Below are 14,851 nucleotides of genomic sequence, written 5' to 3'. Positions count from 1 at the left end.
CAGCACTGCATAGACATCCGTGGAAACGCTGCATCAGCATCCGTGCAGTGCTGCAGCGGGATCGTGCTAGCACTTCATGGAGCTCCAGTGTGGTGCAGGGATGACGTCCACAGCAACAATGCAGCTAAGCCTATACGAGGACGGCAATGAGGCCAGTGGTGACGCTGCATCCGACGAACGTAGCACTGCAGCGAGCTGAATGTAGCTCCTGGGCTCGTCTGCTGGATTTCGAAGCGCAGGCCTGCTGTACATCTCGCACTTTGTCGACAGGGCCATGTCTCGAAAGGTTAGGAACGGGTGGGGCACTGTCGCACTCCTATGCCTGCCTGTCTAATGTGTGCTGATAAGACAGCTCAGCGAGAACTGGAGTGGAGCGCTCCATGAAGCGCTATATTTGTTACCAGCAGATAGGTCGCTCTCCCTGAAAAGTTGTCTCAGCCTTTCAGGCTTCTGAAGTCGAGAAAGTAAGTGCTAAGGATTTGAGCACCATTAGGTATTCAAAGCTCCAAGAAACGATTCCCTATCGAACAAAGATTCAACACTGTGACCCGCAGGTTACAAATAAAATAGATCTCTGCAGCATCTGCTTATGCCAGGGCACCAGGGCTTCAAAACTGAAGGGGGAGGGGGTTCTCAAAGGGGCGTAACCGATTTAATTAAGGGCGTGACACGTAAACTTAAAATCCATGCTTAGCTTAGTGTGCTGCTACTGGTATTTTACTTCTTCTGTCATTACATCAAAATATATAATGCAGCCAGTAACATTACACCTACAACAAGCCATTACTAATTATTGGCTTTGTCAACGGTTGTGAGTTGCACAACATAAATAAGCTACAACCATGACTTCGTAGTATAATGAAAATGCTTCAGCTCTGATATGGTGAGACTGTGGAAGAACTTTGATGGGTCTCTCTGAAGTTACATCAAAGACAGTGCGGGTGGCACTGCTGCAGAGTTAAGGTTTATGATGACCTGTGCCCGTGAAAGTGACTTTACAGCTGTTTATTACGCTGATTCCACCTAAATGGACCTTGTGTTGCAGCCAGCATTGCAAAAATATGGACGTGTGTTTAGAGATTGTTACTGGTTTTCTTTGAGACAAAGGTTTAGTAATTATACCTTTTTAAGAGGATTTTAATTAGCTCACCTGCCTCAAGCATTGTGGATAGGCACAGAAAAATAGAAGAGCTTATTCCCTCGACACGTTCATTAAGTGAATGCCGTGCACATGTGTATATTTGTTTTTTAGCACTTTTTTTCTTTTAAAGCTGTCATGGACATGTTCCTTGTGCTTTGTTTTCATGTTACTACATTTTCTGTCTTTTTACTTATGTTTTATTTGTGTCACAGGACACAGTCAGTGATCACACTTCCCTGTTTAACAAGCATTTACAATGCAACGGTCTCGGCATTGTTAAAGTTAGAGCTATTGGCATTGCTCATGACATTATTTTTGTTTATGTTTTTTTTAAAACATGTCAAGAAACGGCATTGTTATTTACAATGTCAATAGCTTAATCAGTGTGTGTGTAGGTGGCTCTGTGTGTGGGTGCAAATGCAATAGGTCTTGCATTTGAGAGTGATTAAGCTATTGACATTGTAAATAACAATGCCGTTTCTTTAAATGTTTTAATAACAAAAACATAAACAAAAATAATGTCATGAGCAATGCCAATAGCTCTAACTTTACCAATGCCGAAACCATTGCATTGTAAATGCTTGTTTGTTGTTGTGCGGGCCGAATTGTGATCCCAATCCGACTCTGAGGGAGGATGTACACGTTTACCCTGGAAAGGCCTTCTTTTTTCCGGGAAATTGGTGAATTCCTGTAACATGACATAATATTGCACTTATTAGAGAGCTTTCAGTTTCGGTCTGAGTGATGCCCCGAACGGTGTATAAATACGCTGGAACAGCCGCCCAAAGATCAGAGAGCCATCCGACAAGCACAAGAGGGGTTGCAGTAAGTGTCTTTTTCCTTTGTATGTCCGCAGGCTATGCAAAGTCCATGCTTCCCTTACTGCCTCGCTTTAGATAGTCTGTGATACGTCCTGCTCTGTGTGCTGCTGCAGCTGGTCCCCGGGTATTGAAGAAATTAGAAAAATGCAACTAAATCGAGGGAGATTTTGAAATAAAAAAAAAACGGTGGATTTCATTCCCCCCATTGACTTGAATAGAAGCAAATGTAATTTTAGGTGGGTGACTACTAAAATAAAGTCAGTTATGCTTATGGCATAAAACTTTGAAGTCTCCCGCCTGTATCGGGTCTTATGGCGTGTATGCCGTAACTCGGCGGGTTCTTCACTGTGACTTGGTAGGACCTACCGGTGACCAAAAGAAACACAGCGCCCCAGGCAATTCTAAGACGACGCAGTGTTTTCATGCATTCCCAGGAAAATAGAGCGCATCTCTGCAACCCGAGGGGGGGGGGGGGGGGGTGTACAAACAGTTCCCTTTAGGACTGTTTGTTAATTTAACGAATTCCTCTTTTTCAAAGCAGGTTCATTTGGAAATAAAATGTCTATGGTGTTTCAAAGGTTAACGTTTCCACTCCTAGCCCTTCTTCCTGGTAAATTCTAGTTTTCTGACCCCCTGTGGGTGGTGCCCTCTTTTAATGGCCAGCAGCAGAGGAATTTGGGTGCGTCGCATCGGTTCGGGAAGCAGCGTTCGGCGTTGATACCAGTGAGTCCCTCCCCCCCCCCCCCCCCTCACCCTGGTTTGGGGGCTATTGTCCCTGCCTCCGGTTGGGCATTTCCGCTGGCCAGGCGGGCGCGACTATGCAGCGCCATCGCACGAGGCTGGACGGCACGGCTATTATTGGGGAGAGGATGTGGTCCGTCGGCTACGCTGCCGACTTTGGTGCAGGAAACCAGGGTTTGAGCCTCGATGTCGCGTCCACATTCTGTGATTCTGGGCAAATCACTTAATCTCCCGGCAAATCACTTAATCTCCCCGTGCCTGAATGTGTATTGTAAATACGGTGCTATGTAAAGCGCTCCAAAACCTTCGGGTCGAGTTCGCGCTATATAAATATGCACCAAAAAAATATCCCTTACTAAGTGTTAGATGCCGCTAGTCGGACGTCCTGCCTCCGTTTGATCCTGTCTTTTCATTACGGTGGGCATCAGCCCAGTTTCAGTGATATGGCCTACCATCTGGTATCCCCTTGGGATCAGGTATCCCCTGCTCTTCGGCCGTCTTCGGAGAATTAACTCAGCCCGGGCAGAATCCGACAGAAGCAGTCGATCTCTGCTCGAACTGAGTGCAGGGATACACGATTTCATGGGATACCAGACAGGCTCACGTTTCTTTAATACTGGAGCCACTGCTGCACAGAAGACAGGAAACAAGTCGCAAGTAGTTCAAAGACCGAAAAGTTAAATAAACATCAAATGCGTACACAGAGTCGGAGTGAAAGAATGGAATGTTTATTTTCCAAGCAAATCGCAACTAGTACAAACAAAGAAAGGTGAAATTAATGAAAATTAAATAAATGCACGCACGTAGTCGTAGTGAAAGAATGAATTTTTATTTTTGTAAGCAAATCACAAGTAGTACAAAGAAGGAAACGTAAACTAAATACAAATTAAACATGCATGGAGTCTGAGTGAAAGAATGGAATTTTTATTTTTGAAGTGTTGGAATCACATTGTAAATTAAAACATGAGGAGAGAGAATGACAGAAGAGGGAACACAGCTGCCAAGGTTTTCAATTGCTATTCGCACAATAAATCACCAACCACCACTTACTTGTTAGCAAAAAAGGCCACTTTATTAAGACAGGTGCCAAATCATAATTTTCTGCAATGAAATAATTTTCCAAAGTTTGTCTTCAAATCTCCCCAAAACCTACCCCCAATGTAAAACCCCACCCCTAACCAGAATACTGACCCCTGTGTGCATTTTCCCCTACTTCTCATTTCCTGTTCACGTGACTGCTCCCCCCCTCCCCCGTTGGAGGATAGGCTAACCCGCTCAAGGCTACCCACCCCCCCCAGCAAAAACCCCGCCACCCAGGAAAACCAACAGAGTTTTCCTGCCCCACCCAGAAAATTTGTGGTAGTGCAACAAACCCCTTTTCAAGAGCACCATATCTGTTCCTGCCAAATTTGCGCAATCAAATCCCTTAACTCCAGAAGGTAATACGCTTGCCCCATTGTAGATAAATGTACCCCATCTTCACGAAACAGATACCCTTCCATGCATTTTATGTTGGAGTGAGCGAGGACCTGCACCCCATGACCCTCACAGAAAAGTCTCGTAGTACGGTTAACCTTCAGTCTCGCTTTTTCCATAGCTGCATGATGACGTGCTCCTCTCCAGTGCAACCTCGTAATGAACTCTGTCCAGATCAACTGGGTGCTCTCCCAGGTAGCCTGGAGGACCTCCAGATCATGTTTCATCAACTTTATTAGCGTCAGCCCTGATAAGTCAACCAGGTCATTCTCTCCCAAATGAATAATTAGCAAATTCGGCGGTCCCCTTCCAGAACACATCGTGGCCAGCACCGGAAACAAACCCTCCCAACGCATTCCCCCTTTGCCTTTCCATACCACCTCGTGGCTAGCACTGCGCAGTCCAAGGGAACGCCCACACATCTGTTGTTCAGCATAGACTGCAGCCCATTTAACGAAGGAGTGTCCTACTATCCATGTTGATTTTTTCGAACTTACGGGACCCGGCGCCGTACCTAGATAGAAAACAAATGATTAACCAAAGAAACGAGGATCTATGCAGACACTTTCCTAACATATTTCTCACAACACTTGGACTTCCATCTCCCAATACGGCGTATGTCTGCCCAGGACCACCCCAACCTGGCCGCCTCTGTGGCTGCCCCGATACGAAAAGAGTGTGTTCCAAAACAGAAAGGGTTTTCCCCCAAAATAATGAGTACCTTTCTCATCACCGCCAGCAACTGGGCCACGGAAATAGGTTGCCCCGAGGCGTGGCAAAATATGAGTCCGAGAGCAAAACCACTAGAAGCCTTGAAACTTTCCCATTCCCCTACAGGACAGCAGAAACCATCCTCACTTCTGCTTAAGAAAACCCATTTACCCCTGCCCAGCTGATCCGTCTTTGAAATTCTCAACCAAAGGCTCAACCTGTGCCCTTCGAGAAATACTTCATCACTGCGGATACCTGGCCTATGTCGCAGCCCAAGCAGTTCCGAAGCCCTGAAAGCCCCAAAAAACAACCATAGGAAACATAATCTAAACAGCCTGCACTCAGACTCGTCATAACATACCAAAGGTAGCTGCAGCAGCATTCTTCGCAGCAAATCATAAGTCACCGCCCTGCGTAACTGTTTCGTCCCTGCCTGCACTCTGCTTAAACCGTTGAGGACCCTCTTCACCAAAACCCCCTGTACCAGATCCCTCCCCCACCACAACTGGCCGTAAAAGGAAATCCCCGCCAACTTGCCAGAAATAGTAGTATGTGTGAGACCTTTGTCAATCAAGTGTAACACAAAACCTAGTACCAAATGAGCATCGGTCAAACTCCCCCTATTCTCAGCACACAGTTTACCATAGCTCAAGAACTCTCTCCACGCTTGCTGATAGCTCCGTCTTGCAGAAGCCGCTATGGAGTTCTCCACGAAAGCGACAAGTCTCAATCCCCCCACTCCCAGACACACTGCGGGATTGGAGTCTTGGTGTGTTCCGCCCCAGGGGCCAGCCTGCGAAATCTCGCCCACTGTAAACGAGACAGAGAGTCAGCTATACTGTTATGCACTCCCGGGATATGCCGCGCCTTAAAAACAACATTGAGCTGTAAACATTTTAGCATAAAAGCGCGCAGTAAGCGTAAGACTCTCAAATCCCTGGCTTTCTGTTTGTTAATCAACTGTACCACCGTTAAATTGTCAACGTGGAAAAGCACTGAACGATTCTGAAACTCATCGCCCCAAACATACAGGGCAACCAAAAGTGGAAAAAACTCTAGAAAAGCGATACTGCGACCTTGCAACAGCCAATGACGTGGCCAACTCTCTGCGCACCAACGCCCTTCCCAAAAGACACCAAAGCTGTGCGCACCAGATGCATCCGAGTAGATCTGCACTTGCCAAATCATGTCTTCATCCGCAAAAAACAAAGACACACCATTAAAATCTGCTAGAAAAGTCAACCATATAGCCAAATCAGCCCGTGTAGCCGCTGAAATACGCACTCTGTGGTGAGGAAGAAAAGCCCCAGACATGGCCATTCCCAATCTCCTGCAAAACGTTCTCCCAGCACGCACCACCCTGCATGCAAAGTTAAGATAGCCCAAAAGCTTCTGCACCTTCCTGAGCTCCAACTTGCGCTCTTCAATCACAGATGACAAAAATGCAGTGATTTCCTGAACCTTTACTGCTGGCAACCTCGCTACCATAGCAACGGTGTCTATTTCAATACCCAAAAACACCATCGTCGTACTCGGACCCTCTGTCTTATCCGGGGCCAATGGCACTCCCAGCTCTTGCGCCAATTTCTGAAAAGACAGCAACGCCTCCTGGCACTGACCTGTGCCCTGAACGCCAATGAAAAGAAAATCATCCAAATAATGACAAATGAGGGCATGACCAGTAACCTGAGTGAAACGCCACTGCAAGAACGTGCTGAACAGTTCAAAGAGGGCACAAGAGATAGAGCATCCCATAGGAAGCATCCGATCTACATAAAACACCCCCTGCATCTGCATTCCCAAAAGTTCAAAGTCAGAAGGATGGATGGGTAACAGACTAAAAGCAGATTGGATATCACTCTTGGCCAATTGAGCCTCCCTCCCTGCCGATCTAACCAAACGCAGGGCATCATCCACTGAAGCGTATGACACACATGCATCGTCGGGCGATATGAAATCATTAATGGAGGAGCCCTCAGGCCATGACAGGTGGTGTATCAGACGAAACTCCCCGACTTTCTTTTTGGGGACCACCCCCAGTGGAGAGACAATCAAATTGGGCATAGGACAGCTGAAAAAAGGACCAGCAACTCTTCCTGCCTCCACTTCATCCTGCAACTTCAGCTGAACCACCTGTGGTAACTCCTTAGCGGACTTCAAATTATCTGCCCACCTACTCTGTCTCGGCCCCTGGTAACCTATTTTGAAACCGTCCTTGAAACCCCAAAAAAGTCTGCTGGCAGCCTCAACATCCGGATACTCCTGCAACCATTGCCCCAAAATCTCCAACTTAACCGGGGTAGGACCCTTTTCCTGCAAACTGGAAAGCATTGCCTCTTCCCCTCTGACCCCTGCCCATGTCACCGAACCGCTGGCCAGCGAAGCATTGTGTGAGAAGATGTCTGCCACCACACTGGGAACACTCTTGCTTATATCTGCAAAACTGCCTATTGCAGAAACCCCTGTTGAAATTCCAACAGGCTCCAAAAATAGGGGACTGACCTCTGCCCACAAACCCCGCCCCAGGCTGGGCGGGACGAGAGGGAAAGGACCGATAAGATATAGGTAAACCACTAGCCGTGTGCGTAGTAGCAGGCGGCTGAGAAGACGCCATCCATTGTAGCCACAGCTCGGAATCCACATCGCCCCAAGGTCTGTCCTGAGACACACTCAGACGAGCTCTAAACTCCTCGTCATATGACAGCCATGCGAAACCCCCAAAGTAACTCTGAGCCTTCCGAATAATATCCAAGTATTTGAAAATCGCTACCGCCCTATCTGGATATTTTTCACAATATACGCTGGCATATATCAGGAACGCAGAAGACCAGTTCTCGATAGTCTTAGGTACCCTAGGACGCCTCGCCAGCTCCCACTCTTCCTCCTTGGAGCCCTCCTTTGCCTGAATGTCACGGTGCAACAATTTGAAAACATCCACAAACTCATGACGCCAAATCCTGCTATTTGTCTTTTCTGATAAATGCGAGCCCAACGGCATAGCAATCCCCATGTAAGGCAATTTTTTGTGTATATTTTTATCTTCCTCCACTGCCTCCGGGGCCCCCTTACCCTGATCCAAAAGAGGCTGTGACCCAGGGACGGGGGCAACCCCCCCCTCCCCTCACCCATGGAAGAACCTTGCTGCTCAGAAGATGCCTTGTCCCCCAAAGTATCCCCCCCAATGCCAATAGACCTGGTTGCTTTTGGCGGTTGACCCCCTTGCTGCCAAACCGACCACCACCCCGTCGTACCTGTAGACAATGGAACTGGTCGAGGGTTGCTGCCTGGCCGGTCCGCTTGCTTGCGACTGGTAGCTGCCAGAGCCTGTTCCTTTGCATTGTCCGCACTAGACGTCTGCAAAAATCTAAGCACATGTGGTTGCCCCAAACAACCCCTCTGACCCCTCACAGCTTTCCCCACTCTTTTCCCCACGTCACCATCCCCGTCTCTCAATTCGCCATCCTCCAATTCATCACTGTCCACCTCCATACTCCCCAAAGCACCCAAAATACCAGAAGGTGCCCCACTGTCCCCCATCTTGTCCAAGAAACCCCCACTTCCAGAACCCAAATGCCACTGTGCATCCGTGCTAGCTGAGGGGTGACCTAACTGTGAAAGGAAATCCGCTCCAGATCGCCCTCCCGCAGTAGGCCCCCCAGACAGAGCCGCAGTGTGCTCCATCCGCCCTGAGCGCTGGCCGGCCGCAAACCGCGTGGCTAAAACCGGCATATCTTCCTGGAAGCCGCTCAAACCATGTTGTTCCTTCTCGCCCGCTGCAAACCCTCCATCCCCCAAAAATCCACTCCTGCCAACGCCCGGAGCACCCCCACTACCCACCCAGACCCACTGTCCCTCCCGGGAATCCTGTACCCTGGTTGGGGAATCCCCCGACAAATGGAGAACGCGTGGCTTGTGCCCTGTCACACCGTCTGCACCCCGCTCCGCAACCTGGCCGCTGAATTCACCCTGGGAAACCAGGGGGCAGGCGCCCAATACTGTAGGCGATCTGTCAGGTAACTGCGGGTAATCCACCCGTCCCTGTGCACTCCTCGGTCCCATTGTGCCTCCTCCTACGTGGCCTGCCCCTGTCCCAACCGTACCCGGGGCCCCCACCACGCCCCGCAGCGGCACTACCCCCGGTTTCCCCCCAGAGGGGGGCTCAGTAGGCACATCCGAATTAAATAGCACAGGCAATGCTGGTGCTGGGATCAAAAGAAAAGTCTGCCCATTAACCTGCACCAACTGAGGGTTGCTCTGCCACACCAACCCCTCAGGCCCTGAAAGTGGGGGGGGGGTAGCTTGCTCCTGAACCGGCCCGGGGGACTCCAGCCCATCATAACTCCGTGCCCGCCTTCCTCTCGTAGGACGCAGAGACTGTACGCCGGCCCTGCCACCAGCGCTCCTCCCACGAAGCCCGGCCGATGCAAGGGACCGCCCCCGCCTTCCCCTCACTGTAGCGCGCCTCCCGGCCACAGCAAAGCGGGCGGGCGCACATACCTGCATCACGGTGGACACCTTGTCGGAAGGGCCGGCCTGCGCCTCCTCACCCTCGACACGGGCCGGTTCCAGCCCCACCTCCGGACCCAGCGGGACCTCCTCAACTGCTGCGGGCCCCGGGGATAAGCAGGCCGCCACCGCCTTCGCGACCCCACTGCTGGCTTTCCGCGGTGCACGAGTGAGGCCCACCCATGCCTGTCCAGCAACGCCAGGCTTTAGGAGGTCGCTTCTGCCGGCTTCACAGAGCACCCGGACCGCCTCCCGCACCGCCTCCTGTGATGACATACTTCCGACGCAGACCTACGGTATGCCAAAAGGACAAAAAGTACAACCAGCCCCTCCTCCCCGCTCCCGAGGGCACAGTGATTTTCCCGCCCTTGCCTCCCGCTACTTATCACCTTCCCTCGCGCCGCGCGCCCTCCTAATTAAAACCCCTGCCCTACACCTGGGTGGCCGCTCCATTGTGCGAAGCCACCCAGGGGGAGACCTGGCTCGCGCCCTGCACCCCCTGGGTCCCCCCGTGTGACATTCTCATAATTTCAGTGTAATTATAAGTGACATTTCAACAACTGTGAGTGACTTTTTCGCAGGCAAAGCCAAGTGATAAAGATGAGGCAAGCATATTAATACAAGAAATTACACCCATTTCATCAAAAAGAAACTCTAAGAAGTTCTTAAAATTACTGCAAAGCACGAGATATGGAAGAGCACTAACCTAGTACTTGCGAGTCGCCCCAGACAGCATCACGGGCATTGGCAAGGCTCAGGAGAGTGAGGCGCACACCTTACAGCCAGCCAGGATGCTGTTTGTTTTAAAGACAGTATGGTTTAATCAATCCGAATAACAATTATAACTAAGGAGTGCAGCTGAGTGGTGTCAGCCCGTTTGGCACGCCACTACCTGCCCCACCCCGCAGTGCCAGATCACTCCAGCAGGCTGCAGCTGTACCAGAGCTTCTGAAAACACCAGGCTTGTAAGTGATACAGCTGCTGGCCATGCTGAAAGTTGGACCGGCACCATTACCACTGCCCCTCATTACCGTAACCAGGTATCAAGTTGTCAATGCTAGGGGCCAGATTCACTCCGCTAGGCAGGCGCCAACAGACTGAGGCTCTAGGGAGGCTGCATCCATCCTGGTGACTGCTCCCTAGGGCTCCGCTTCCAGCTTGTTTTTGTGTAGGCCGTACTCACCTGCGGCAGTCTCGTGTGCAGGGGTGTGCCCAGGCAGTCCTATGTGAAAGGGAAGTATGGAAGCGGGGATGCTGGGTGGAGAGTGGGTGAGTGTATGGGTTTCTCTGGTGTTTTTGGAGGGTGTGGGGGAAAGATTCCAGGTGTAGGCAGGTGTCTCACGAAGGGTCCCTTACTTCTTGTGGCGCTGCAGATAACTGCTGTTTATCTGCTGAGAAGCACCGGTGGTGCAGCATGCCATTTGCGGGGTTAGGTGCTAAGTGGAATACAAACTGTGCACACGTTTAGTTCAGTGTCTAATGCGTATTAGCAAATTAAATCACAATTATTCAATGTACAAAGCAACTGGAGAAAGCGAGGGACCACAGGAAACAAGCATGTATTCAGTCTTTCTGTTTATGTGGAGTTTGGATATTCCAGCCAGCCAACACGTGTTTTGTCAAGGGGCACAAAACCCCAGACTTCTTCAGGGCTGGTGAGAAAACATACACGAAAGTACGTATCACAATAAGTACACTTTGTATAACGTTTCAAACATGCAAACTCTTAGGATTGTATTTATGGTTGGTAAGGAAAGCCACCGGTTAAAAACGTAATTGCACCATAATAGGGAATCAATCGTGTTGGGTTGTGATGAGAACCCAATCTATAAATACATAGTGAAAAGAAACAGAAGTTTGAATCCATTGTAGTGGGTTGTAATAGGCACCCGATCTGTAAAACCCAATGAGGTGAAAAGGACAACAACTTACATACTAAACTCTACAGGAAAGACACCGCGTGTAATGCAATTTTACACGCTAGCAGTGCACATCCACCACATCAAATTAATGCCATTCCCTTTGGGGAATTCACTAGGGCCAGACGCAATTGCAGCATTGACACAGATTTTGATTCTTGCCTACACGACATGAGTACTAGATTTACCCAAAGAGGCTACCACAAATCCACTATACAAAGAGCAGAGAATAGAATCAGAAAAACAGACCGAATTAATACCATCATAGATAAGGAGAAGAAACCTATGGATACAGTAGTCAGATTGATCACCAACTTTGATGACTATAGCAAGGCTCTTTCTAAGAGCATGCAGAATTATTGGCATATTCTTACTAATGATTCCTCTCTAGCAAAATCTGTCTGCAATAATCCCCAGATCACTTACCGCAGGAGTAAAACACTACGTACTCGCCTAAGTCCTAGCTACACTCTTAACGCAACCCCAGAAACTTGGTTGACCACACGGTCTAATGGTTTTTTCAAATGCGGCTTCTGTGGTACATGCAGATGGGCTGAAGACAAAAAGAAGATGTTTAAAGGTCCTAATAAGACATATGATATAAGAGTGAACATAAACTGCAACAGCAAATATGTGGTTTATGTACTAGAATGCACTTGTGGTGGTAAATATGTAGGCAGTACCATAAGGAGTTTAAAAGAAAGAATTGGGGAACATATTAGAGCTCTGAAACACAAAGATTCAAGATACCCCATGGCAACACACATTTGGGAGTGTCCTACACAAGACCCAAGCAAGATGTTCCAATTCTATGGCATAGATATTTGCAAACAGAACCCCAGAGGGGGCAATAGGGAGCTTAATTTGAGAAAGCTTGAAGCCTTTTGGATCATGCGCTTGCGTACCCATGACCTAGGTTTTAATAGTGACAACGAGATGCACTACTTTCTAGGGGATTGAATATCTATTTTCATGCGTAGTTGTATTTAGGGTTCCGATATTGCATACCTTTTAAAAGGGTTTGATCATTCTAACAATAGGAACGGGGCGAAATGTATCAACTTGCCCCTTTTCTCTTTACATGCATATAGGATTTGTTCCTTCTGTACTTATACTCTCATCTCAAAGGGATTTTGAATTACCAGAATTAATATCTTATGGTTTTCTCAAAATGAGTTAAATGGATTTTCATGCTTAATATGTGTACACTTGGGATTTTGTTTTCTTCATGTATTAATACACACACTTCATATGACCGAGCGATAATGCAATTCAACAATCTATGGTTACTGTCTTAATGTGCTAAGTCGTCATTCTTGCTCAATATATTGTATGCATGTTTCTTGAACTTCAACCAAGTCTAAAGGATTTATGTTTTTCGTATTGGATATATGTGTTTATGCAGATAGCATTACATACTCTACGCTGTAGATCCTCATTAACATCTCGCAGGATTTTCCGTAGGTATACGTACGGGTTAATGTATATGCTCACTGTGTCATATATAGCAGAATCATACTTTTTTGATGTTGCTTCGTTTTTTCCGCTCTCTAATGACTGCTATGTTCTCTACTTATTGAGGCGAATTCTGTCTCACTACCTGTTCAAATACCTCGTTATGCGTTTCCTGTATGTATTACACCGTTCTCGATTTTTACTTATGTATTGGAATTATTGCTATTTCTTGTATTTCGATGTCTCTTGACAAACACCGGGATGTGATTCACGACACCTCACGCATGCGCATTGTTATTGTACTGTGTCCTACACGTTCTAGTGTTTCTATCGGTTTCCGCGTTATTAAGCACTTCCGGGTATGCGCACGGTGCAAACACACAACCACACGCGGAGAGATTCAGGCTGAGATTCTTTGATGTACTCGTCTTAGGTAAGATTCAACTTTATCTTTATATAGTTGTTTGTTTTGATATATTTCTTGGGGAGCATAGTTTGCGACTGAAAGGGTTGATAGAAATTATATGGTCTTTACAGATTCGAGGTGACTTATTCGGCAATATTTGGATGACCGTATCTTTCGGACCAAGTGTTCCATATACTTTCTTCTGAGGACGTTGACGGTGCACATAATGTGTTAAGACCTACTGGGTCGGAATTATCACCAGGTTTAAGGTAAGCCTGGATGTAGAATTATATATTGTGTAGATTCAATTGGCATACAATGGTTTTTGATTTTTATGGTCATGTGTACATTTAAGGTTATCTGATGTTTTCCCATACTCACAGGTCTGATATATTCGCTATATTGATAGAAGGTAGGGGTTTTACAAACCGCTCGCACGTTTATTTTTATGTGTGTGGCATTGATATTAGCTCTATTCCTCTCACGTTTTGAGTCATAGTCGATGCACAGTGTTACAGGGTGTTTGTCGAGTTTTATACTCGACTGGTCCACACAAGGTGTATTCACGTATACACGTCTTGAGATGTTTATTTCGATTTTCACCTCGATACTCATTGTATTTTTAGTCTTGCAACTTTATGCATGCCAAACTTTGCACTTTTTCACGGTTTTTGTCAAGTTTCATCAAATGTCCGTTTCACCTCATTGGGTTTTACAGATCGGGTGCCTATTACAACCCACTACAATGGATTCAAACTTCCGTTTCTTTTCACTATGTATTTATAGATTGGGTTCTCATCACAACCCAACACGATTGATTCCCTATTATGGTGCAATTACGTTTTTAACCGGTGGCTTTCCTTACCATCCATAAATACAATCCTAAGAGTTTGCATGTTTGAAACGTTATACAAAGTGTACTTATTGTGATACGTACTTTCGTGTATGTTTTCTCACCAGCCCTGAAGAAGTCTGGGGTTTTATGCCCCTTGACGAAACACGTGTTGGCTGGCTGGAATATCCAAACTCCACATAAACAGAAAGACTGAATACATGCTTGTTTCCTGTGGTCCCTCGCTTTCTTCAGTTGCTTTGTACATTGAATAATTGTGATTTAATTTGCTACTACGCATTATACACTGAACTAAACGTGTGCACAGTTTGTATTCTGTTTATATTAGTGGGCCTTTGGTACACCACTAGAGGGTTTAGGGGTAATTTTTCCCTCTCCTGTGGCACCGTTTCTGATATATTCTAACTCACACGAGAACGTGAATAAGTAGTGCGCTCAGAAATAACCTGACAAAGTAAATAACACCCCCTTGTTTGATAAAATTAGGTGCTGAGTGCACACCCCTTCATCCTTGTGGTGCCCGTTACCTCCCGAGTGCGTGAGTATTATCCCTAACTTGTTTTTCTGGTCTGCTCTGTGGGAATTCAACACCAAACCGACTGGGGAAGCTAGTACTGGCCCTTGTGGAGTAAGATTAAGTTTCAAGGTGGGGGCGCAGGTTCCCTTACCTGCTGCCGGTGTAGGCACACTCCCTCCCTCCTGGGTGCTGCTGTCTTCGGAGTCGGCTGCAGCTGTGCTCCTCCAGGAGTCGAATTGACGACTCCTTGCTTGGCTGCGCCACAACATGCAATCTGAGATGAGCTCAGTGCTGCCTGTCAGACA

At 47.5% G+C, this 14,851-nt stretch overlaps 1 protein-coding gene across 4 annotated transcripts in view; it reads left to right on the top strand.

Annotated features, from left to right (window-relative positions):
- The first annotated feature begins 1,877 nt into the window (after positions 1-1,877).
- LOC146784476 (guanylate-binding protein 6-like) overlaps positions 1,878-14,851 on the top strand; it is a 735,489-nt gene continuing 722,515 nt past the window's right edge. For 2 of the 4 annotated variants that reach the window (XM_085633276.1, XM_085633273.1), the window contains exon 1: positions 1,878-1,966. The gene's annotated coding sequence lies outside the window, so the exon portion shown is untranslated. Of the gene's footprint in view, positions 1,967-2,625; positions 2,686-13,307; positions 13,446-14,851 lie in introns of those variants that run through there. The other 2 variants (XM_085633275.1, XM_085633274.1) reach the window with 2 other exon arrangements.

This window comes from Triturus cristatus, chromosome 11 (genome assembly GCF_964204655.1).
Source record: "Triturus cristatus chromosome 11, aTriCri1.1, whole genome shotgun sequence".
NCBI classification, from domain to species: domain Eukaryota; kingdom Metazoa; phylum Chordata; class Amphibia; order Caudata; family Salamandridae; genus Triturus; species Triturus cristatus.
Note: the sequence above shows the minus strand (reverse complement) of the source record. Positions and strands in the feature narration are given on the sequence as shown.